The sequence below is a fragment of the Myodes glareolus genome, chromosome 11 (assembly GCF_982192425.1).
Source record: "Myodes glareolus chromosome 11, mMyoGla1.1, whole genome shotgun sequence".
In the NCBI taxonomy this organism is placed as follows: domain Eukaryota; kingdom Metazoa; phylum Chordata; class Mammalia; order Rodentia; family Cricetidae; genus Myodes; species Myodes glareolus.
In genome coordinates, this window is record NC_142036.1 from 13,456,666 (window position 1) to 13,482,429 (window position 25,764).

Here is a 25,764-nt window from a genome sequence, read left to right on the forward strand (position 1 = left end):
TTTAGATTGTTCACCTGGTCTTAGTTTAACTTTGGTATATGGTACTTATCTAAAAAAATGTCCATTTCTTTTAAATTTTCCAACTTTGTGGCATATAAACTTTCGTAGTAAGATCTAATGATTCCCTGAATTTCCTCTTTTTCTGTGGTTATGTGCCCCTTTTCATTTCTGATCTTATTAATTTGCATGTTCTCTCTCTGCCGTTTGATTAATTTGGATAGGGGTTTGTCAATCATGTTGATTTTCTCCGAGAACCAGCTTTTTGTTTCATTGATTCTTTGGTTTGTTTTTTTTGTTTCTATTTTGTTGATTTCAGCCCTCAGTTTGATTATTTCCAGTCTTCTAGACCTCCTGGGTGAATCAGCTTCTTTTTTTTCCAGAGCTTTCAAGTGTGTTGTTAAGTCTCCAATGTGTGCTTTCTCCGTTTTCTTTAATTGGGCACGCAGTGCTATGAACTTTCCTCTTAGCACTGCTTTCATTGTGTCCCATAGGTTTGAGTATGTTGTGTCTTTATTTTCATTAAATTCAAGGAGGACTTTAATTTCTTTCTTTATTTCTTCCTTGACCCAGGGGTGATTCAGTAGTTGTCTGTTCAACTTCCATGAGTTTGTTGGTTTCCTGGGGATAGCTCTGTTGTTAAATTCTAACTTTAATCCATGGTGGTCTGACAAGACACAGGTAGTTACTAATATGTTTTTGTACCTGTGGAAGTTTGCTTTGTTACCCAGTATGTGGTCAATTTTCAAGAAGGTTCCATGAGCTGCAGAGAAGAAGGTATATTCTTTCCTATTTGAGTGGAATGTTCTATAGATGTCTGTTAAGTCCATTTGATTCAATACCTCCAATAATTCTCTTATTTCTCTGTTAGGTTTCTGTCTGATTGACCTGTCCATTGGTGAGAGAGGAGTGTTGAAGTCTCCTACTATTAGTGTGTGTGGTGTGATGACTGCCTTGAGTTCTAGAAGTGTTTTTTTTTACATAAGTAGGAGACTTTATATTAGGGGCATAGAGATTCAGGATTGAGACTTCCTCCTGATGAATCGTTCCTGTTATGAGTATAAAATGACCTTCTCCATCTCTTCTGATTGATTTTAGTTTGAAGTCAATTTTGTTGGAAATTAGAATGGCCACACCTGCTTGTTTCTTAGGTCCGTTTGCTTGAAAAACCTTTCCCAACACTTTACTCTAAGTAGATGTCTGTCTTTGTGGTTGAGGTATGTTTCTTGTAAACAGCAGAATGTTGGATCCTGTTTTCGTATCCAATCTCTTAGTCTGTGCCTTTTTATAGGTGAATTGAGCCTATTGATATTAAGTGATATTAATGACCAGTGGTTGTTGACTCCGGTTTTATTATTTTTTGTTTGTTTGTTTAATAGAGTTTGTATGTGTCCCTTCTTTGAGTTAAGCTCGTGAAGGGTCACTAGATGTCTGAGTTATTGTAGTCAGTGTTGGCAATGTTGGATTCCTTGGGTTGCAATTTTCCTTCTATTACTTTCTGTAAGACTGGGTTTGTGGCTACGAATTGTTTAAATTTGTTCTTATCCTGGAATATTTTGTTTTCTCCATTGATAGTGAATGATAGCTTGGCTGGGTATAGTAGTCTGGGTTTGCATCCATGGTCTCTTAGTTCCTGCAGTACCTCTATCCAGGACCTTCTGGCTTTCATGGTTTCCATAGAGAAGTCCGGTGTATGTCTGATAGGTTTACCTTTATAAGTTACTTGATCTTTTTCCTTTGCAGCTCTTAGTATTCATTCTTTAATCTGTATGTTTTGTGTTTTGATTATTACATGGCGAGGGGATTTTTTTTTTCTGATCCAGTCTATTCGGTGTTCTGTATGCTTCTTGAACTTTCATAGGAATATCATTCTTTAGGTTGGGAAAGTTTTCTTCTATAATTTTGTTGAATATATTTTCTGGGCCTTTGATCTGCAGTTCTTCTACTTCTTCAATCCCTATTATTCTTAGATTTGGTTTTTTATTGTGTCCCAGATTTCTTGAATGTTTTGTGATGAGAATTTGTTGGATTTGCTGTTTACTTTGATCAGAGCATATATTTTCTCTATGGTATCTTCAGACTCTGAGATTCGTTCTTCCATCTCTTGTATCCTATTGGTTATGCTTGATTCTGTAGTCTCTGTTCGTTTACCTATATTTTCTATATCCAGCTGGCCCTTGCTTTGTGTTTTCTTCATTGCCTCCATTTCAGTTTTCAATTCTTGAACTGTTTCCATTACCTGTTTGATTGTTTTTTCTTGGTTTCCCAGTATCATTCACGGATTTACTCATTTCTTTGAACTTTTTGTTATACTTCTCATCCATTTCTTTATTCATTTCTTCAATCTTTTTCTTGTACTTCTCATCCAGTTCTTTAAGGGAGTTATTCATATCCTGTTTAAGGGACTCTATTGCTTTCATAATGGCACTTTTTTCCACTTCTTCTGAATTAAGAGGTTCAAGTCCTTCTATTGTTGGGTCGTTGGGATCTGGTGTTTTCATGTTGTTTTTTAGATTGTTGGCGGAGTTCTTGCCTTGGTGTCTGCCCATCTCTTCCTTCAAATGCTCTCTATTGGATCTTTTGGTACCGGGTCAGGTTCCCTTGTTGGGCAGGGACTTCACTGACAGAAGGCCTACCTTTCCTCAGGCAGTCTATTGGAACACAGGCACTCCCTCCTGCCAGGTTGCACTCACAGCCCAGGCCCAGTGCTCAAGGGAGCTGCTCTGGGGAGATCTTATGGCCCCAGGGGGAAGGGGTGAAGAGAGGAAGGTGTACCTGGATGAAGGCTGGGATGGGATTCAGGAGAGCTCTGCAGGGTGGAGACACCACTGCAGGGTGACCAGGAAGTCGAGGGGGGCGGGGAAAGTCTGAATTCCTCCTAGCCAAAGCCCTCGGGCCAGGAGCAAACTCACCCCTCCTCCAGTGGATGTCTGCTAGAAGTTTACTGCCTCTTGCTGGCCTGAATGTGGCTGAGCTGATATAGGGCCTGCCTGTCCTCAGGCAGGCTATCAAAGAACAGGAACTGCCCCTGCCGGGCTGCGCCCACAGCCCAGGCCCAGCGTGCAAGGGAGCTGCTCTGGGGAGATCTTGTGGCCCCAAGGGGAAGGGGGGAAGAGAGGAAGGTGTACCTGGATGAAGGCTGGGATGGGATTAGGGAGAGCTCCGCCATGCTGTTGGATTTTTATCTAAACGTTTTCCATGTTCCCACATCGAAGGTCCCAGACTTGGAAAATCAAGGCACAGCTGCTCTAAATTACAAATACTTCTGTACATATTGCTATTGCACTCAAGCTCCTCTGTCCTTTAAAGTATCTCTAAGCAATTGTACAGTAAACTAATTTTCCCTCTCTCTAAGTTTTATTTTTAACCTTTATTACTCTCAATATTTTTTCACCATTTTTATTCTTTTATTATCTATTTGAGCACTCTCTTACCACCTGCACACCTGTGGTGTGATAGACATATGTGACATTCATTACATTCTCCTCTTGTACTATTGGCCACACATCTGGGTGCAATCTGTCCAGGTCCAGCCTCAGCAGGTTCATATGTTCCAGGGTAGGGGAATGTGGATTGGAAATGTTAGACAGAAAGAACGGAGATACAAAACAAAAGGACAGAGACACAGAATAGAGTCAGAAGGGAAACCCAGTGAATATTGAATTCTCCTGTGTTTAAAGTGGGTGTAGCTATCCTAATTTCTAACAAAATTGATTTCAAACTAAAATCAAACAGAAGCGATGGAGAAGGACACTTTATACTCATAACAGGAACAATTCATCAGGATGCACTCTCAATCCAGGACATCTATGCCCTTAATACAGGAGCATCCACATATGTAAAATAAATATTATTAAAACTTAAAACACACATCAAACCCCACACACTAGTAGTAGGAGACTTCAACACTCCTCTCTCACCAATGGACAGGTCAACCAGACAGAAACTTGAAAGAGAAATAAGAGAATTAACAGATGTCATGAGCCGAATGGACTTAACAGACATCTATAGAACATTACTCCCAAACACAAAAGAATATACCTTCTTCTCATCACCTCATGGAAACTTCTCTAAAATTGATCACATACTCAATAAAGGAGAAACCTCCACAGATACAAAAATTTGGACTAACCCCTGTGTCTTACCAGATTACGATGAATTAAAGTTAGAATTTAGCAATACTACTACTCTCAGAAAGCCTACAATTTATGGAAATAACACAGTGAAGTACTGAACCACACCAGGGTCAAGGAAGAATTTAAAAAAGTAAATAAAGACTTCCTTGAATTCAATGAAAAAGAAGACACATTGTATTCAAACCTATGGGACTCTTTGAAAGCAGTGCTAAGAGGAAAATTCATAGCACTAAGTGCCCACATAAAGAAATGGAGAAAGCTCACATTAGCGACTTAACAACACATCAGAAAGCTCTAGAACAAAAAGAAGCAGACTCAGGTAGGAGGAGTAGAAGACAGGAAATAATCTAATTGAAGGCTGAACTCAACAAAATAGAAACAAAGAAAACAATACAAAGAATCAAGGAAACAAAGAGCTGGTTCTTCAAGAAAATCAACAAGATAGACAAACCCATATCCAAACTAGTCAAAAAACAGAGAAAGAACATCCAAATTAACAAAATCAGAATTGAGAAGGGGTACTGAACGATAGACACTGAGGAAATTCGGAGAATTATTAGGTCATATTGCAAAAACCTGTACTCCACAAAATTGGAAAATGTAAAAGAAATGGACAATTTTTTACATAGATACAATATACCAAAATTAAATGATGACCAGGTGATCAATTTAAATAGACCTAAAAACTGCAAGGAAATAGAAGCTGTCATAAAACATCCCAAGAAAAAAAGCCCAGGGCCAGATGGTTTTAGTGCAGAATTCTAACAGAACTTCCAAGAAGTTAATACTAATACCCGTATTCCTCAAAGTGTAATAGAAATAGAAGAAACATTGCCAAACTCTCTTTATGAGGCTACAGTTACCACAATACTAAAATCACACAAAGACTCAATCAGGAAAGAGAATTATAGACCAATCTCTTTTTTTTAAGTAATTTTATTAAATTATAAAAGTTTCCATTTACGCCCCTCTTCCCAACACCCTCCCACTCCCCCCTTCCCTCTCCTCCTCCCTCTTTGTCCCTAAGGGCAGTCAGGGTTTCCTGCCCTGTGGGAAGTTCAAGTTCGTCCCCCCTCCCTCCAGGTCCAGGAAGGTGAGTATCCAAACAGACTGGATCCCAAAAATCCAGTATATGCAGAGGAAACTAGTCCCAGTGTCATTGTCAATGGCTTCTCAGAAAGACTCCGGGCCAGCCACATTCAGAGAATCCAGCCACATTCAGAGAATCTGGTTGGATCACGTGCTCGTTCAGTCGCAGTCCAACTGCCCTTGGTAAACTCTCATTAGATCCGACCCCTTGTAACAGTGGGTGATAGCATCCCTCGCAGTCCTTCGTCATTTTCTTCGTCCTTCGTCCAGAAGAATATATCTTCGTCAAGAAGATATATTCAACAAAATTATAGAAGAAAACTTTCCCATCCTAAAGAGGGATATTCCTATGAAGGTGCAAGAAGCATACAGAACACCGAATAGACTGGATCAGAAAAAAACATCCCCTCACCATATAATAATCAAAACACAAAGCAGTCAGATTAAAGAAAGGATATTAAGAGCTGCAAAGGAAAAAGGTCAAGTAACCTATAAAGGTAAACCTATCAGACTTACACCAGACTTCTCTATAGAAACCATGAAAGCCAGAAGGTCCTGGATAGAGGTACTGCAGAAATTAAGGGACCATGGATGCAAGCCCAGACTACTTTACCCAGCCAAGCTTTCATTCACTATCAACGGAGAAAACAAAATATTCCAGGATAAAAACAAATTTAAACAATACGTAACTACTAATCCAGCCTTACAGAGAATACTAGAAGGAAAATTACATCCCAAGGAATCCAGATTGTTCTCTGGACAGAGGAGAGGGTGCCTGAACCGGCCTTGGCCCATAACCATACTGATGAATATTTTGCTTATCACCATAGATCCTTCATCCGACGTTGGATGGCGATACAGACGGAGACCCACATTGGAGCACCTGACTGAGCCCCCCATGGTCCAAATGAGGGGCAGAAGGAGGAAGAAAATGAAAAAAAAACTCACAACCGTGAGGGGTACGATCACCCACTGATACAAGGAGACTGATCTAATGAGAGTTCACCAAGGCCAGTTGGACTGGGACTGAACGAGCATGTGATCCAACAAGATTTTCTGAATGTGGCCGGATTCTCTGAATGTGGCTGGCCCGAGCCTTTCTGAAAAGCCACTGACAATGACACTGGGACTTGTTTCCTCTGCATATACTGGATTTTTGGGATCCAGTCTGTTTGGATACTCACCTTCCTGGACCTGGAGGGAGGGGGGAGGAACTTGAACTTCTCACAGGGCTGGAAGACCTGACTGCTCTTAGGGATGGAGAGGGAGGAGGAGGGGGAGGGGGAGAGTGGGAGGGTGTTGGGAGGAGGGGCGGAAATGGAAACTTTCATAATTTAATAAACTTTGAAAAAAAATGGGTTACCGAATTCACCAGAGGATTATCAACAGTAGAATCTCAAATGGCCAAAAGATACTTAAGAAAATGTTTAACATCCTTAGCTATCAGGGAAACGCAAATCAAAACAACTCTGAGATACCATCTTACAGCTGTCAGAATGGTTAAGAACAAAAACAACAATGATAGCTTATGCTGGAGAAGATGTGGAGCAAGGAGAACACTCATCCATTGAGGTGGGAATGCAAACTTCTACAACCACTTTAGAAATCAGAATGGCGCTTTCTCAGAAAATTGGGAATCAACCTACCTCAGAATCCAGCAATACCACTCTTAGGCATATACCCAAAAGATGCTCAATCATACTACAAAAACATTTGTTCAGCTATTTTCATAGCAGCATTATTTGTAATAGCCAGAACCTGGAAAGAACCCAGATGCCCCTCAAACAAAGAATGGATAAAGAAAATGTGGCATATTTACACATTAGACTACTACTCAGCAGTAAAAAACAATGACATCTTGAGTTTTGCATGCAAATGGATAGAATTAGAAAACACTATCCTGAGTGATGTAACCAAGACCCAAAAGATGAATATGGTCTGTACTGACCCATAAATGTGTACTAGCTGGAAACAGAGGATATTGAGCCTATAGTTCATGTTCCTAGAGAAGCTAAGTAATAAGATGTACCTCAAGAGAAACATATGTAAATCCACCTGGAAATTTGAAAGAAACAAAATCAAATGACAAAACTGGGAGTATGGGGGTGGGAGGAGACAGAGGGTAGAAGGTGAAGAGAAGGGGAGAGGTAAGGAGAACATGAGGGAGTGGGGTAGTTGAGAAGGAGGAAGTATAGAGATGAGGGCAAGAAAAGAGATATCTTGATTGAGGGATCCATTGTAGGATTATCAGAAACCTGGCTCTAAAGAAATTCCCACAGAGATGATCTTGCCTAAAGCCTTAGGCAATAGGTGAGAAGGGGCCTGATCTTGACTTTTCCTGTAGTCAGACTGTTGATTATCTTAACTATCACCATAGACTCTTCATCCAACAACTAATGAAAACAGAGGTAAAGACCTGCATTAGAGCACTAGACTGAGCTCCCATAGTCCACTTGAGGAGTGGAAGGAATGAGAATATAAGCAAAGAGGTCAAGACCATGATGGGTTCACCCACTGAAACAGTTGACCTGGTGAGCTAATAGGAGCTCACCAACTCCAGCCAGACTGGGAAGGAACAAGCATAGGATCAAACTAGTCTCTCTGAATGTAGTTGACAGCTGCATGACAGTAGACTGAGGGGCCACTAGCAGTGGCACCAGGATTTATTCCTACTGCATATACTGGATCTTTGGGATCCTATTCTCTTTGGATGTATACCTTTCTCAGCCTAGATATAGTAGGGAGGGCCTTGGACCTTCCACAAAGCAGTGTGCCTTACACTCTCTGAGGCATGTATAGGGTTGGGGGTGGGAGAGTGAATGGAGGGAATGGGAGGAGAGAAGAGAGTGGGAACTTTGATTGGTATTTTTTTTAATCTAATAAATTAAAAAAATGTTAAAAAAACATTGTAGCTGGCACAGACATCACTCAACTTTGCTGATACAAATAAATCCTAATGGTTTCAATACTCTCAAAGGCTTTATGGAAGACCGCAGGCAGCAAGTCTTCTGACCAGCGAGGGGCTCTGATCCTGTGGAGGGGTGAGTGTGTTGACCGCCAGCCATACAACTCCGGTTAGGTACACACGGTATTCCCGCCATCCTTATCTCCCTGGCTGCTCCACAGGGGCAGCTTCCCCCAGCTAATCCCTCTCTCCTGCTACACCATCCCAGTTTTCGGCCTGGAACCCCTCCCGTCCTCTCTCCCTTTTCGGGGCTTAAATTCCTCCATCTCAGCCGGGGTGGGCACCGCTGGTCGGGACAGGTGGTGAGTGCAAAGGGAAGGAAGTCCCTTTGTTCTAATAGCCTGCCTGCAGCGAGCTAAGACTGCAGGCATAGTGATTCCTGGTTAGCAAGGGACACTAATCCAGTAGAAGACCCAGCGGAGGGAAGAGCCATTGGAGACCATCTGAAGGAAGAGATGGGCAGACGCCAAGGCAAAAACTCCTCCAACAATCTGAAAAACAACATGAAAACACCAGATCCCAGCGATATTACGACAGAAGGACTTGGACGCCCTATTCCGGAAGAAGTGGAAAACAGTGTCATTATGAAAGCAATAGAGTCTCTTAAAAAGGGTATGAATAACTCACTTAAAGAAATAGAAGACAAATATAACAAAAAGATGGAAGAAATGAGTAAAGAAATGGAAGACAAATATAACAAAAAGGTTGAAGAAATGAGTAAATTCGTAAATGATACCCTGGGAAACCAAGAAAAAGCAATCAAACAGGTAATGGAATCAGTTCAAGAATTGAAAACTGAAATGGAGGCAGTGAGGAAAACACAATCCGAGGGCCGGCTGGATATGGAAAACCTAGGTAAACGAACAGAGACTACAGAATCAAGCTTAACCAATAGAATACAAGAGATAGAAGAACGAATCTCAGATTATGAAGACACCATAGAGAAAATAAACACACCGACCAAAGAAAACAGCAAATCCAACAAATTCTCATCACAAAACATTCAGGAAATATGGGACATAATAAAAAAACCAAATCTAAGAATAATAGGAGTAGAAGAAGGAGAAGAATTGCAGATCAAAGGCCCAGAAGATATATTCAACAAAATTATAGAAGAAAACTTTCCCATCCTAAAGAGGGATATTCCTATGAAGGTGCAAGAAGCATACAGAACACCGAATAGATTGGATCAGAAAAAAACATCCCCTCGCCATATAATAATCAAAACACAAAGCAGTCAGATTAAAGAAAGGATATTAAGAGCTGCAAAGGAAAAAGGTCAAGTAACCTATAAAGGTAAACCTATCAGACTTACACCAGACTTCTCTATAGAAACCATGAAAGCCAGAAGATCCTGGATAGAGGTACTGCAGAAATTAATGGACCATGGATGCAAGCCCAGACTACTTTACCCAGCCAAGCTTTCATTCACTATCAACGGAGAAAACAAAATATTTCAGGATAAAAACAAATTTAAACAATACGTAACTACTAATCCAGCCTTACAGAGAATACTAGAAGGAAAATTACATCCCAAGGAATCCAACATTGCCAACACTGACTACAATAACTCAGACATCTAGCGACCATTCACAAGCACAAATCAAAGAAGGAAAACACATAACACTCTACTACCTAAAAAAAAAAAAATGACCGGAGTCAACAACCACTGGTCATTAATATCACTTAATATCAATGGACTCAATTCACCTATAAAGAGGCACAGACTTAGAGACTGGATACGAAAAGAGGATCCAACTTTCTTCTGTTTACAAGAAACACACCTCAACCACAAAGACAGACACCTACTCAGAGTAAAGGGTTGGGAAAAGGTTTTCCAAGCAAATGGACCTAAGAAACAAGCGGGTGTGGCCATTCTAATATCTAACAAAATCGACTTCAAACTAAAATCAATCAGAAGAGATGGAGATGGACATTTCATACTCATAAATGGAACAATTCATCAGGAGGAAGTCTCAATTCTGAATATCTATGCTCCTAATATAAAGGCACCCACATATGTAAAAGAAACTCTTCTAGAACTCAAGGCAGTCATCAAACCACACAGACTAATAGTAGGAGACTTCAACACTCCTCTCTCACCAATGGACAGGTCAATCAGACAGAAACCAAACAGAGAATTAAGAGAATTATTGGAGGTATTGAATCAAATGGACTTAACAGACATCTATAGAACATTCCACCCAAATAGGAAAGAATATACCTTCTTCTCTGCAGTTCATGGAACCTTCTCGAAGATTGACCACATACTCGGTAACAAAGCAAACACCCACAGATACAAAAAAATATTAGTAACTACCTGTGTCTTGTCAGACCACCATGGATTAAAATTAGAATTCAACAACAATGCTACCCCCAGGAAGTCAACAAACTCATGGAAGTTGAACAGTCAACTACTAAATCACCCCTGGGTCAGGGACGAAATTAAGAAAGAAATTAAAGTCTTCCTTGAATTTAATGAAAACAAAGACACAACATACTCAAACCTAAGGGACACTATGAAAGCAGTGCTAAGAGGAAAGTTCATAGCAATAGGTGCCCAACTAAAGAAAACGGAGAAAGCACACATTGGAGACCTAACAGCACACTTGAAAGCTCTAGAAAAAAAAAAGAAGCTGATTCACCCAGGAGGAGTAGAAGACTGGAAATAATCAAACTGAGGTCTGAAATCAACAAAATAGAAACACAGAAAACAATCCAAAGAATCAATGAATCAAAAAGCTGGTTCTTGGAGAAAATCAACAAGATTGACAAACCCCTATCCAAACTAATCAAACGGCAGAGAGAGAACTTGCAAATTAATAGGATCAAAAATGAAAAGGGGGACATAACCACAGACACAGAGGAAATACAGAGAATCATTAGATCTTACTACGAAAGTTTATATGCCACAAAGTTGGAAAATGTAAAAGAAATGGACATTTTTTTAGATAAATACCATATACCAAAGTTGAACCAAGAACAGGTGCACAATCTAAATAGACCTGTTAGTCGTGAAGAACTAGAAGCTGTTATCAAAAATCTCCCTACCAAAAAAAGCCCAGGACCAGATGGTTTCAATGCAGAATTCTACCAGAACTTCCAGGAAGAGCTAATTCCTATACTCCTTAATGTATTCCATAATATAGAAACAGAAGAGTCATTGCCAAACTCCTTTTATGAAGCTACAGTTACCTTAATACCAAAACCACATAAAGACACAACCAAGAAAGAGAATTACAGGCCAATCTCACTCATGAACATCGACGCGAAAATTCTCAATAAAATCCTGGCAAACCGAATCCAGGAACACATTAGAAAACTTATCCATTATGATCAAGTAGGCTTCATCCCAGAGATGCCGGGATGGTTCAACATACGCAAATCTATCAATGTAATCCATCATATAAATAAACTGAAAGAAAAAAACCATATGATCATTTCATTGGATGCTGAAAAAGCATTTGACAAAATTCAACACCCATTTATGATAAAGGTGTTGGAGAGACTGGGGATACAAGGATCATACCTAAATATAATAAAAGCAATATACAGCAAGCCGACAGCTAACATCAAATTGAATGGAGAGAAACTCAAAGCCTTTCCACTAAAATCAGGAACACGACAAGGCTGTCCACTCTCTCCATACCTCTTCAATATAGTGCTTGAAGTCCTAACAATAGCAATAAGACAACATAAGGGGATCAAGGGGATTCGAATTGGAAAGGATGAAGTTAAACTTTTGTTATTTGCTGACGATATGATAGTGTACATAAGTGACCCCAAAAACTCTACCAAAGAACTCCTACAGCTGATAAGCACCTTTAGTAACGTGGCAGGATACAAGATCAACTCCAAAAAATCAGTGGCCCTCCTATACACAAAGGATAAAGAAGCTGAGAGGGAAATCAGAGAAACATCACCTTTCACGATAGCCACAAATAGCATAAAATATCTTGGGGTTACTCTAACCAAGGAAGTGAAAGACCTATTTGACAAGAACGTTAAGTCTTTGAAAAGAGAAATTGAGGAGGATACCAGAAAATGGAAAGATCTCCCTTGTTCTTGGATTGGGAGGATCAACATAGTAAAAATGGCAATTCTACCAAAAGCAATCTATAGATTCAATGCAATCCCCATCAAAATCCCATAAAACTTCTTCACACACCTTGAGAAAACAATAATCAAGTTTATATGGCAAAACAAAAAACCCAGGATAGCCAAAACAATCTTATACAATAAAGGAACTTCAGGAGGCATTACCATCCCTGACTTCAAACTCTATTACAGAGCTACAGTATTGAAAACAGCTTGGTATTGGCATAAGAACAGAGAAATCGACCTTTGGAATCGAATAGAAGACCCGGATATTAACCCACAAACCTATGAGCACCTAATTTTTGACAAGGGAGCTAAAGGTATACAATGGAAGAAGGAAAGCGTCTTTAACAAATGGTGCTGGCATAACTGGATGTCAACCTGTAGAAGGATGAAAGTAGATCCATACCTATCACCATGCACAAAACTCAGGTCCAAATGGATTAAAGACATCAACATTAATCCGTCCACTTTGAACCTGACAGAAGAGAAAGTGGGAAGTAGTCTACAAGATATAGGCACAGGAGGCCTCTTCCTAAGCAGGACCCCAGCTGCACAGACAATAAGAGAAACAATGAATAAATGGGACCTCCTGAAACTGAGAAGCTGCTGTAAAGCAAAGGACACTGTCAGTAAGACAAAAAGGCTACCTTCGGACTGGGAGAAGATCTTCACCAACCCCTCATCAGACAGAGGTCTGATCTCCAAAATATACAAAGAACTCAAGAAACTAGACACTAAAACTCTAATTAACCCAATTTAAAAAATGGGGTACTGAACTGAACAGAGAATTCACAACAGATGAACTTCGAATGGCCAGAAGACACTTAAGGTCATGCTCAACCTCCTTAGCGATAAGGGAAATGCAAATCAAAACCACTTTGAGATACCATCTTACACCTGTCAGAATAGCTAAAGTCAAAAACACCAATGATAGCCTATGCTGGAGAGGATGTGGGGTGAGGGGAACACTCATCCATTGCTGGTGGGAATGCAAACTCGTGCAGCCACTGTGGAAATCAGTGTGGTGGTTTCTCAGGAAACTGGGAGTCAACCTCCCTCAGGACCCAGCAATTCCACTCTTGGGAATATACCCTAGAGATTCCCTAGTATACTACAAAAGCGTTTGTTCAACTATGTTCATAGCAGCACTATTTGTAATAGCCAGAACCTGGAAACAGCCTAGGTGCCCCTCAATAGAAGAATGGTTAAAAAAGGTGTGGAACATATACACATTAGAGTTTTACTCAGCGGTAAAAAATAATGACATCTTGAATTTTGCATGCAAATGGATGGACATAGAAAACGCTTTACTGAGTGAGGTAAGCCAGACCCAAAAAGAGGAACACGGTATGTATTCACTCATAAGTGGATTCTAACCATAATTTTAAAGGTCTTTGAGCCTATTATTCGTGATCCTAGAGAAGCTAAATAAGAAGACGAACCTGATGAAGATTATTTAGCTATCCGCCAGGAGGTAGGAAATAGTCAAGAGTCCCAGGTAACCTTGGGTGCATGGGGGGTGGGTGGGAGGGTTGTTGGAAGGGGAGAGGGTTAGAGAGAAGGGAGTAGGGGAGGAATGGAGAAAGCTCGGTTGACCGGGATGGGGGGAAGGGAGGAAGGATGAATATGGGATCAGGGAAGAATATATTTCAACTAAGGGAGTCATTTTAGGGTTTATAGGAAACTTGATTATATATGGGATCCCAGGTCCAAGGAGAGATCCCCAGATTGTTCTCTGGACAGAGGAGAGGGTGCCTGAACTGGCCTTGGCCCATAACCATACTGATGAATATTTTGCTTATCACCATAGATCCTTCATCTGGCGATGGATGGCGATACAGACGGAGTCCCACATTGGAGCACCGGACTGAGCCCCCCAAGGTCCAAATCAGGAGCAGAAGAGGAAGAAAATGACGAAGGACTGCGAGGGATGCTATCACCCACTGATACAAGGGGTCGGATCTAATGAGAGTTTACCAAGGGCAGTTGGACTGCGACTGAACGAGCACGTGATCCAACCAGATTCTCTGAATGTGGCCGGATTCTCTGAATGTGGCTGGCCCGGAGTCTTTCTGAGAAGCCATTGACAATGACACTGGGACTAGTTTCCTCTGCATATACTGGATTTTTGGGATCCAGTCTGTTTGGATACTCACCTTCCTGGGCCTGGAGGAAGGGGGGACGAACTTGAACTTCCCACAGGGCTTGAAACCCTGACTGCTCTTAGGGACAAAGAGGGAGGAGGAGAGGGGGGGGAGTGGGAGGGTGTTGGGAAGAGGGGCGTAAATGTAATCTTTTATAATTTAATAAAATTACTTTTAAAAAAAGGCTTTATGTTGATCAGCATCCATTGGACTCAGAGCAGGAATGACTGAAGACATCACTGACATGTGCTGAAACATAATCAAAGACAGTGAAGAGGACACTGGCATTTGACAAATAAAGACAAAACCCATACTTCCCAGTCTCACCCTTACAAAAGACAGAATGGTTCAGACAGGGCTGACCTTCACCTTCAGAACCTGCAGGACCTGGATCCCAATCAGCTAGAGCAACCATTCCTTTCTAAACTGCTGTTCCAGATCTCTGCAAATGTTAAGTCCACATGCAAAGACAGTGAATACTGTGGCCCTGATATCACTTTTGTGGGCAAGAGACTGTTCATTCATTCCCAGCTACCCAGAACTGAAATAATACACAGTAGCTTTATTAATTACAATACTGTTTGATCAACAGCTTAAACTAATTTCTAGCTAGTTTTTTCAACTTAAATTTACCCATTTCTATTATTCTGTGTATTCCTGCCTCTCCCTTCCCTTTTAGCCTTCCCCCAAGGTCCACATGCTCCCAATTTACTCAAGAGATCTTGTGTTTTTCTACTTCCCAGGGAGATTAGATCTATGTCAAAGTCTTTCTTAGTGTCCTCATTGTTGTCTAAGTTCTCTGGGATTGTGATTTGTAGGCTGATTTTTTTTGCTTAAAAGAACCACTGTTTATAAACCACTTATGAGTGAGTTCATGTGATAACTATTTTTCTGTGTCTGCGTTACCTCCCTCAAAATGATGTTTTCTAGTTCCATCCATTTTCCTGCAAAATTCAAGGTGTCATTATTTTTCTACTATGTAGTACTCTGTTGTGTGAATGTAACACATTTTCCTTATCCATTCTTTGGTTGAGGGGCATTTAGGTTGTTTCAAGGTTCTGGCTATGACAAACAATTCTGCTGTGTACATAGATGAGCACATGTCCTTGTGGCACAATTCAGCATCTTTTGGGTATATACCTAAAGTGGTATTACTGGGTCTTGAGAAAGGTTGTTTCCTAATTTTCTGAAAAATTGCCACACTAACATCCAAAGGGGCTGTACCTGCTTGCAATCCCACCAGCAATGCAGAAGTGTTCCCTTTTCCCCACAACCCCTCCAGCATAAGTTGTCATCAGTGTTTTTGATCTTGGTCATTCTAACAGGTGTAACATGGAATCTCAGAGTTGTTTTGATTTGCATTTCATTGCAGAAAGTGTTTCTCAGCTGTAGAAGTTCACTAGTAGAGGTTTGGGGGTCATATATGTATACTCTCATATCATCTGTAAATAGCAAAAGTTTGACTCCTTCCTTTCCAACTTGATTCCCTTTGATCTCTTTTTCTTGTCTTATTGCTATAGCCAGAACTTCAAGAACTATGTTGAAGAGATATGGAGCGACTGGAGAGCCTTGTCTTGTTCTGATTTTGGTGAAATCATTTTGAGTTTCTCTCCATTTAAGTTGATGTTGGCTATCAGCTGCGTGTATATTGCTTTTCTTTTGTTTAGCTATGTTCCTTGTATCTTTCATCTCTCCAAGGCCTTTATCATAAAGGGGCATAAAATTGAAAGGTTGATCAGTAGAATCAAACTGAAGTCCCAAACAGTAATCCACACACCTAAAAACACCTGATTTTGACAAAGAAGCTATAAATAAACAACAGGAAAAAACATCTCCAATAAGCAGTGTGGGCATAACTGGATGTCTGCATGTAGAAGAATAAAAATCGATCCATATCAATGACCATGCACAAAACTCAAGTACAAATGGCATAAAGACCTCAGTATAATTCTAATCATACTGAACCTGATAGAAGAGAAAGTGGAAAGCAACTGTCAATGTGTGGGCAGGGGAGACCACTTCCAAAATATAACTCCAGTAGCACAAACACCAAGAGCAACAATAAATAAATGGGACCTCCTGAAACTAAAAAGCTTCTGTAAACAAAGGACACAGTCAGTAAGACAAAAAGGCAACTTACTGAATGGGAAAAGATCTTCACCAACCTCACATCAGGCAAAGGACTGACCTCCAAAATATATAAAGAACTCAAGAAATTAGACATCAAAATTCCAAATAATCTAATTAAAATTGGGGTACAGAATTAAACAGAGAATTAACAGAAGAATCTCACATGGCCAAAAGACACTGAAAGACATGTTCAAGAGCCATCTCGGAAATGCAAATCAAAACAACTCTAAAATACCACCTAGACTAGAAGCAATGCAACTGACGTTGGTGACTGGAATGGTCCTAGGCTGCTTTAATTTCCATCTTGGTACTGGTTAAATACTGAGAAATATGTGTTGCTTGACAAATTAAAAGCAATCAAATCAATTCCATACATGGAGCAAGAAACTCAGAATCTAGGGGCGGGGAGCAGAAACTGGGAGCTGCACAGGTTGCCACACAGCAAGGAATCGCCCCGCTCCAGGGGATGCAGAGGACTTGTGTATGTGCACTTGGGAAATTTCCAAGTCGCCACACATAGCAAACTCTGCTGTGACAGGGATTCTACAAAAAAAAAAATGCTTAGGCAAAAGCAAGTCTGTCTGGACGGTGGAATGACCAGGCCACCCACCTAGTGGGCGTGGAGTTTAAATCCGTGAGCACCAAGTGAAGAGCAAACTAAGTTATGAATGGACATTTAAAAGAAATCCCACACTAGCTCAGAAATGAGAAATAGATATTTATTTAGGGGTAAACTCACAAATCAGAATTCTCTCCTTGAACGGTGGACAGAGATCAAATCTCTCAATCCAACAATCCAAAGGAGCAGCCGGCAAAAAGGAGGAAGAGAAAAAGGGGCGGAGGCGGGCTCTGCATCCACATACATAGTATAAGAGGCCACGACCCAGTATGTGGGTAACCGCAGGTTGCAAGCCTTCCTTCAGCACTCTAAGCTTTCAGGTTCCCAAGTTGAAGGTTCAGTGAATTTGGAGTAGGTGCTTCCCTAATGGTTTTGGAAGGAGCACCTTTTCTGTTGGGAGTCTTCACCATCCATCTCTTTTATAGGCTCCCTCTATTTGGGCAGCCCAAGTTTCTTCATTTGAATTATAGTTCAGCTGGGAAGGAAAGCTACGAGGACCTGAATCAGTTAGAATGGTTAGAGTCACTGTAGTTGTGATCAGAGCTGCCTTCTTTGCTTTTTGGTCTGCTAGATTGTTTCCCCTAGAGATAACATCCGTTCTCTTTTGATGTCCAGGACAATGCATTACTGCTAGCTTTTTTGGAATCCAGAGTGCTTTTAACAATTCTAATATTTCTTGTATGTTTTTGATAGTCTTTCCCTCCATAGTGCAGCCCCCTTTCCATGTAAATCACCCCATGGATGTACAGGGTAGCAAATGCATATCTACTGTCCATGTTAACGTTGATTCTTTTGTCTTTTCCTACTTGCAAGGCTTTTGTTAATGCTATCAGTTCGGCCCTCTGGGCTGAGGCACCAGTGGGTAGGTGTGGGCTGTTGTCACTGCAGCCCCAGCATATCTGTGTCCATCTCACACAAAACGGCTCCCAACCATGAATCAAATTTCTTCTGCATCGGTTAATGGCATATCACAGAGGTCAGATCAAATGCAATATGCCTGAGCTAGAATTTCAGCACAGTCATGGAGGGGAGCCTCTAGGTCCGGGTCAGGCAGCACAGTAGCTGGGTTCAAGGTAGTTGGTGTTTGAAAGGCTATCCTGCTAGGGTTTAAGAGAAGAACTTAGTAATGAGTCATTCTGGCATTACTTAGCCACCTCTCAGGAGGCTGCTTTAAAATAGATTCCAAGCATGTGGGGTACATACCTCAAGATTTTGTCCCAAAGTCAGCTTATCAGCATCTTTGACTAATAGTGCTATGGCCACAATGATGCATAAGCATTGAGGCCACCCAGAGGCCACGGTGTCCAGTTTCTTAGATGAGTAGGCAACTGGCCTTTTCCACGGTCCAATGTTCTGAGTCAGCACTCCCTTTGCTATTCCCTTGTTTTTATCCAAGTATAAGATGAGGGTTTATTGATGTCAGGGAGGTGGGGGCCTCCAACAGTTTCTGCTTGATGGTATCAAAAGCCATCTGTCTCTCTGAGTTCCAAGTTAAAGTTTTCTCCTTTGTGGCCTCATAGAGAGGGCGAGCAATTTCAGTGTACCCTGGAATCCAAAGTCTGCAAAATTCTGCAGAGCCCAGGAATTCTCTGACTTGTCTCACTGTCTTAGGCACAGGTATTTTTTAACACAGTATCCTTTTTAAGCTTCAGACAGCAATCTCTTACCTTCTTTTAATATATATCCAAGATAAGTCACCAGCTTCCTGCAGATCTGGGCCTTCTTTGCTGACACCCGCTAGCCTACTGTTGCCAGAGCTGTTAAAAGGTCTCTGGTTCCGCTCAGGCATTCTTCTGCTGACCTGGTGGCTATTAATATGTCATCTACATATTGTAAAAGGGAGACATGAGGGTGTAGAGATTGGTACTCACTCAAATCCTCATGAAAAGCTTCATCAAATATGGTAGGAGAGTTCTTGATTTCTTGTGGTAGCCTCGTCCAGGTCAGCTGTCCACTTACTCTAATGTCTGGATAGAACCATTCAAAGGCAAAATACTTGCTCAGGGCAAGCGGGAGACTAAAGAAAGCATCTTTTAAACCAAGAATGTATACCACCCCTTTTCTGGTGAGAGCATACTCAACAAGGAATAAGGGTTAGGTACAGTGGGGTGGATATCCATTACCCTTTTGTTGACTTCTCTGAGGTCCTGAACAGCTCGATAATCATTGGTGTGTGATTTCTTAACTTGTAGGAGGGGCATGTTTCATGCGGACTGAACGGACCACAAGATCCCCTCCCATAGAAGCCATCTTATGTGGGGAGTAATTCCCGTTTTGTCTTCCAGAGTCATGGGGTACTGGCAGATTTCACAGGATCTGAATTAGCCTTCAGTTCCACATATATTGAAGGCCGATGTCTGGTCATACCCATTCTCCCGTCTCTGCCAAGACTGTGGGAAATTCTCAGAACCAGGTGTCCATATCTGGATTGGGAGTAATTTTTATTTATGAAAGTGGTACTCCTTCCCCAAAGGCATTGTTAAGAACCTCCAATGGCCTTTCCATCTGGGTGCTTGAGGTGTGCACCTGCATCAGTAAAATGGATCTGCGCTCTCATTTTGGTGAGCAAGTTGTGCCCCAGCAAAGGATATGGACATTCAGGAATGACTAAGAATGAGTGGGTTACCCATCCCACTCCCGAGTCCACTGTTCTTTGGGTAGTTCATTTATAGGGTTTGGGGCCCATTGTACCCTGCACCCCAGGTCTGTTTTCTAGACAGGGGGCCTTCAGGTGTCAAAAGTACTGAACTTTCCATCCCTGTATCCACCATGAATTGGAGAGGTTTCCCCTCCACTCTTAAGGTTACCCTAAGCTCGGGGAGTCTCCCCTAGTCACTGTCTTCCTCCAAGGCAGGGAGGATGAGGACTGGTTTCCTTCCCATTCCCGCAGAAACTTCTCTTTTATTTCTTATTTTGGGGCACTCTCTGGCCCAATGTCCTTCTTCCTTGTAGTACTTACATTGATTCTTTTCTAGCTTATCCCGGAATCGTTGGCCTCTCTCCTGTCCTCCTACCTCAGCGGTGAGGAGTACTTTTTCCATCTGAACTTGCTGTCTATCCAATATTTTGGTTAGGTTCCTCGCTTGCCTTTTGTTTCCCTTTTCCTCCCTTTCTTGATGTTCTCTTTCGCTTCTCTCTTCTTTCTTTCTCTCTTATTGTAAACCTTTTCCACCACCGCCACTGAGTCTTTTATGCTTCTTTCCCCTAGCCTTTCTAATGACTGTAATTTTCTCTTACTATCTGGTGCTGCTTGATTGGCATAGGCTAAGAGAACAGCGTGCTGCACTTCCCCAGACTCCGGGTTGTAGGGGGAGTATTGTTTAAAAGCCCCCATCAACCTCTCCAGGCACGCAGCTGGGCTCTCATCCTTTCCCTGCTTCACATCATAAAGTTTTGCCATATTAGTAGGTTTGCGTGTTGCTGCTTTTAGACCAGCCAACAGGGCCTGATGGTAGATACGGAGACTCTCCTTATCTTCTGCCATGTTAAAGTCCCAGTTAGGGTGGATTGCTGGAAAGACTTCTGCAGCTAGCACAGGGTCTGCTAGAGGAACACCTGTAGGTACCAGGACCAGCTTCCGGGCATTCTCTAGGATCCCGTTTTTTTCCTCCATTGTGAAGAGAACTCGCAACAACTGCTGACAGTCATCCCATGTCGGGGCATGGTTAAAAAGAACAGTTTCCAACAGGTTAATCAAATCCTGTGAGTCCTTGGAGAATGGTGCATTCTGAGCCTTCCAATTATATAAGTCACTGGTAGCAAAAGGCCAATAATGGAAGGGTTGGTTCCCTGAATCATCAGGAGGGCCGACGGGTCTGAGGGGAAGGGCCATCGTGGAGTCTGGGTGTGGGGTCCCTGCCCTCCTGCTACAGGTAGATAGTACCAATGGCTCTCCTCCCTCCACCCCTGACAGCTGGGGGCTGGGGCCACTTCTACAGGAGCAGTGGGATGCTCAGCTGAGGGGAAATAGGGTGGTGGGAAAATCTCTGTCTCTGCTGCTTCTCCTTGGAATACAGTGGCAGGCTTTGTTTTATTCTTCTTTGTAGCTACTAGAAGAGCCCTAGTCTTAGCAGCAAAACTTGGGGCTGTTGTGGAACTAAGAATGGTATAAGCCAAGGGAGGGGGCCTCCTATTCTATCTATTAACCCCCGACAGGTGACAATATAAGGGGCTTGGTCAGGATGGCCACCATGGGGGTGGAGAACTATCTCCTCCACTTGGGGAGTGGTTGTTGCATCAAAGGTTCCGCTGGCTGGCCACCCGACATTGAATGTGGGCCATTCATATGTACAAAGGGTGACCCACTTCTTCCTCTTGACAGTTGCACTGTGGTTGTTGGCAGTGTCCCGCACGTCCTGCCAGTGTGTGATAGTTAAGCTCATGGGTGTTGACTGGGCATTCCCCATTACTGAAGAGGAGGGTTTAAGAAAAAAACCTAAGAAAAATAGAAAACACACCAACAAATTACCACAACAAGACACAAGACAGCTTTGACGAGTTCCCGGGAGGAATCACGAGGTGGCACTTCCTCCCTTGGTGGGTGGAGATACTCAGATACAGTCCTAATGGGAAACTGAATGATCAGGAGAGGCTCCTGGTTGCTTCCCAGAGGAGGTATCTGAAACCAAACGGCTGCCTCTGAGGTGGCCACAAATGACCCTGGACTAGAAGATGGGTCCCTTTCTGCAAATGACCCGGGGCCGGGTGGGTCCCTGTCTACAAATGACCCGGAACCGGTTGAGCCACTGTTTAAAAATGGGGAATGAGGCATCCCTCTCCTCTTAGGTTCACTGTCTAAACACACCTGTTCCAGAGAACCTGCTGATTGCAAAATCCCAAATCAGTAGACCAGAAAAAAAAAAAAAACGAAAGTAACAAAACAGCCACACAGATGAGACAAAAATAAAAAAGACAAAGAGCATTCTCTTACTGGCAGATGTTAATGAGCTGAACTGTTCTCATCCGGGTGGGATCCCGGAGGGGGTTCCTGGCCAGTGCACTAAATGTTGTGCCCAGTTACGACCCCCAGAGAGAGACCACCAGAAATGAGAGCAGACTGGACTGCAAAATGCAAGGTTAACTTCTTTATTGCAAGTACAGGCTGTCCAGGAACTTCTCCTCCAATACCCTGAAACAGCAAGGTAGACAGAGAAGTTAAAAACTTCCTTTGCGGGATTAATTTTTAAAAGGTGATACTACAAGAAGGCCTTTCAGAGCCGCTTTGGCATGGGAGCAAGATCTTTTGCTCTTTCCTGCTATGTCAGCTTATTCTTTGTTTAGAGGAAGGTTATTCTGCTTGTCTTTATCACCAGGTGGCTGGCTGAGTGTCCTTGTGCTTTGGAATTTCTCAGGTGGGAAGACTGAAGGAAAGCACTGATCAGTGTTTCTAATTTTAAAACATTGTGCTAGGAAATGTATTCTCGTCCCTTTGAGAATAAGGGGTGAGGGTCTCACACATTGTAGGACTTTTGAAGATCCCAGTGGTGGCTACTGACAAGAGGCCAGCAGAATTCCTTAATAATTGACACTATTCAGATCATGTACAGACACAGACGAATGCCCTCTAGTGGAGAGCAGCACAGCTACAGTAATGTGTGGCCACCCTTATAACAGTCGATCACATCCCCAAGCCATTCACTGCAATGGTTTTGTGTTAATAAAGCAAGGACATGCTCATCCGGATGAGTAGATCCACAGAGGCATCTGAAGCTGGAGTGTGTGTGCCGTGAAGAGAGACATCATTCTTGCCTTGATTTTCAATGTGACCACTAACAACAGGCTGAGGGCTTCGAGTATCTAGCCAAATTTTTATTAAAATGTATCACTGTGGGGCTAAAGAGATGCTTCAGAGGTTAAGAGCACTGGCTGCTCTTCCAGAGGTCCTGAGTTCAATTCTAAGCAACCACATGGTTACTCACAACCATCTGTATTGAGATCTATTGCCCTCTTCTGGTGTGCAGGTATACATGCAAGCAGAACACTGTGTACATAATAAATTCATCTTTATTTTAATTTTTATTAATTAAAAGTTTTCATTTGTTTTACATTCTGATCACAGTTCTGCCTCCCTTCTCTCCTCCAGTTCCATCCCCCCACCTCCCCTAATTCTCTCCCAGCCATTTCTCCATCTCTATTCAAAAATTTAGGCCTTTTGTGGGTGTTATCAAAAATCCCCTTCCCCTGATACCTGAATCAAGAGTAGGCAAGACAGCAAACATGGGGAATGGGTTCCCAAAAACATCTTAATCACCAAGGACAGGTCCTGATCCCACTGCTAGGAGCCACATATACAGACCAAGCTAAATAACTATTGCATATATGAAGATGACCTAGAGTGGTCACATGTAATCTCTCTAGCTGTAAGTTCAGACTCTTTGAGCTTCCAAGACTCAGGTCAGCTGTCTCTGCCAATTCCCCTGTCAAGACCTTGACATTCTTAGGTCACAATCCCTTCTTTGCTCTTCAACAGGATTCCTAAAGCTTGGCCTAATACTTGGCAGTGGACCCCTGCATCTTCCATAAGTTACTGGATGGAGGTTCAATGATGACAATGAGGGTAGTCAGCAACCTGATTAAAGGTCAGTTCAGGCACCCTCCCGATTTTGCCAGGAGTCTTAGCTCAGGTTATCTGTGTGGATTCCTGTGAGTTTCCATGGCAGCAGGTTTTTCCTTAACACTGAGATGGCACCCCTGAGCAAGGCATCTCTTCTATTGCTCTTCCCCTCTGTCCCTTCTTCAAATCACTCAACCCAATCACTCATGTTCCCATACCCCCATACACCACAACACCCATCCCTTAGTTTTCCCATGGAATCTCTTTTATTTCCCCTTATCAGAAAAATCCCTGTGTCCTTCTTTGGGCTCACTTTGTTACCTCACCTCTCTGGGGCTGTAGATTATAGCCTTGTAGCCTTGTTGTCATTTACTTTGTAGGTAATATTCACTTATGAGTGAGTATATAGCATATTTGTCTTTCTAGATCTGGGTTACCTCACTCAGGATAACTTTTGTCTAGTTCTATCCAATTGCCTCTAAATTTCATGATGTCATTGTTTTTCTTACAGCTGAGTGTAAATGTGCCTCATTTCCTTTATTTATTATTCAGTTGAAGGAAATCTAGGTTGTTTCCAGGTTCCAGACAATACAAATAAACCTGTTATGAACATAGTTGAGCAAGTGTCCTTGTAGTATGATTGAGCATCCTTTGGTTATATGTCCAAGGTTGTTAAATCTGGGACTTGAGATAGATTGCTTCAGAAAATTCTGACTTCCAAAGTGGTCATAGAAGTTTGCACTTCCACTAGCAGTGGAGGAGTGTAAGGCCCCGCCTTTTCTGTGGATACCCACACCCGATCCAGGCGCACGCTTTCCCGAACTCGGGCCCACGAGAATGGACGATTGTCCTGAGGGTTAAAACAGACACACACAAAAGAGACCTTGCTCACTTACCAAAGAGTAAATGGCAACTTTATTAAACTCAAGTCGGGTATTTATACCAGTGGGCAAGGGGGATCAAAAGGGCAAGGCCTCCTCCCATCAGGAGCAGGAGAAGGAAATTACAGGCCCCAGCGCCTCAGGCAGAATCAGCTGGGAGGGGCAGGTGTATGGGGCCCACTGCTAGAACCTTGTTTACAGGTGGAATCACCATAACAAAGAGAGCCAGGTTCTTTGTAAACTATACCCTCAAGCCAGTGCTAGTGCAGAATCTCCAGGGAGCCGGAGGTCACACGGCCCTGCGAATTGCCAAGGAAGAAAAGGGGAAAGACCTTGGTACCTACAGAGGAGTGTTTACCTTACTCCACATTATCTCCAACATAAGGTGTCATTAGTGTGTTTGATCTTAGCCATTCTGACACTTTCAAGATGGTGTCTCAGACTCGTTTTGATTTGTATGTCCCTGCTGACTAAGAATGTTGAGCAATTCCTTAAACACGTTCCAGTCATTTGAGATTCTTCTGTCAAGAATTCTCTGTTTAGAACTAAACTGTATTTTTAATTGATTCATTTGATTTTTTTAAGACTAGTTCCTTGGGTTCATTACATATTTTAGAGATCAACCCTCTGTTGGATGTGGGATTAGTGAAGATCTTTTTTCCATTCTATTGAATGACATTTTGTCTTATTGACAGTATCTTTTGCCTTACAGAAGCTTTTCAGTTACAGGAGGTACCATTTGTTAATTGTCAATCTCAATGCCTGTGCTACTGGTATTCAATATAGAAAGTTGTCTCCTATGCCAATGCATTTAGGACTTCTTCCCACTTTATCTTCTATCAGGTTCACTGTAATTAGATTTATGTTGAGGTCTTTGATACACTTGGACTTGAGTTTTGTGCAGGGTGATTGCAATGCATCTATTTCTATTCCTTTTACATTTTTAGGGTTATTTACTTATTTATTTAAAAGAAAACAAACTATCTTTTTTCATTACACAGACCAATCCAAGTTCTAAGTCCCTCCCCTTTTCCTATCCCCTCCTCTTTCTCCCCTAACCCACCCCCAATCCACTCCTCATAGAGTGTAAGGCACATTGTTTTGGGGAAGGTTCAAGGCCCTCCATACTATATCTAGGCAGATCAAGGT

The 25,764-nt window shown here is 42.0% G+C and overlaps 1 pseudogene across 1 annotated transcript in view; it reads left to right on the forward strand.

Annotated features, from left to right (window-relative positions):
- Positions 1–21,141, forward strand: part of LOC148120425 (immunoglobulin heavy variable 3-23 pseudogene) — a 445,932-nt pseudogene extending 424,791 nt beyond the window's left edge. Inside the window, exon 3 of the transcript XR_015739320.1 lies at positions 21,098–21,141. The product of XR_015739320.1 is annotated as an immunoglobulin heavy variable 3-23 pseudogene (transcript). The remainder of the gene's footprint in view (positions 1–21,097) is intronic.
- The last annotated feature ends 4,623 nt before the right edge of the window (positions 21,142–25,764 follow it).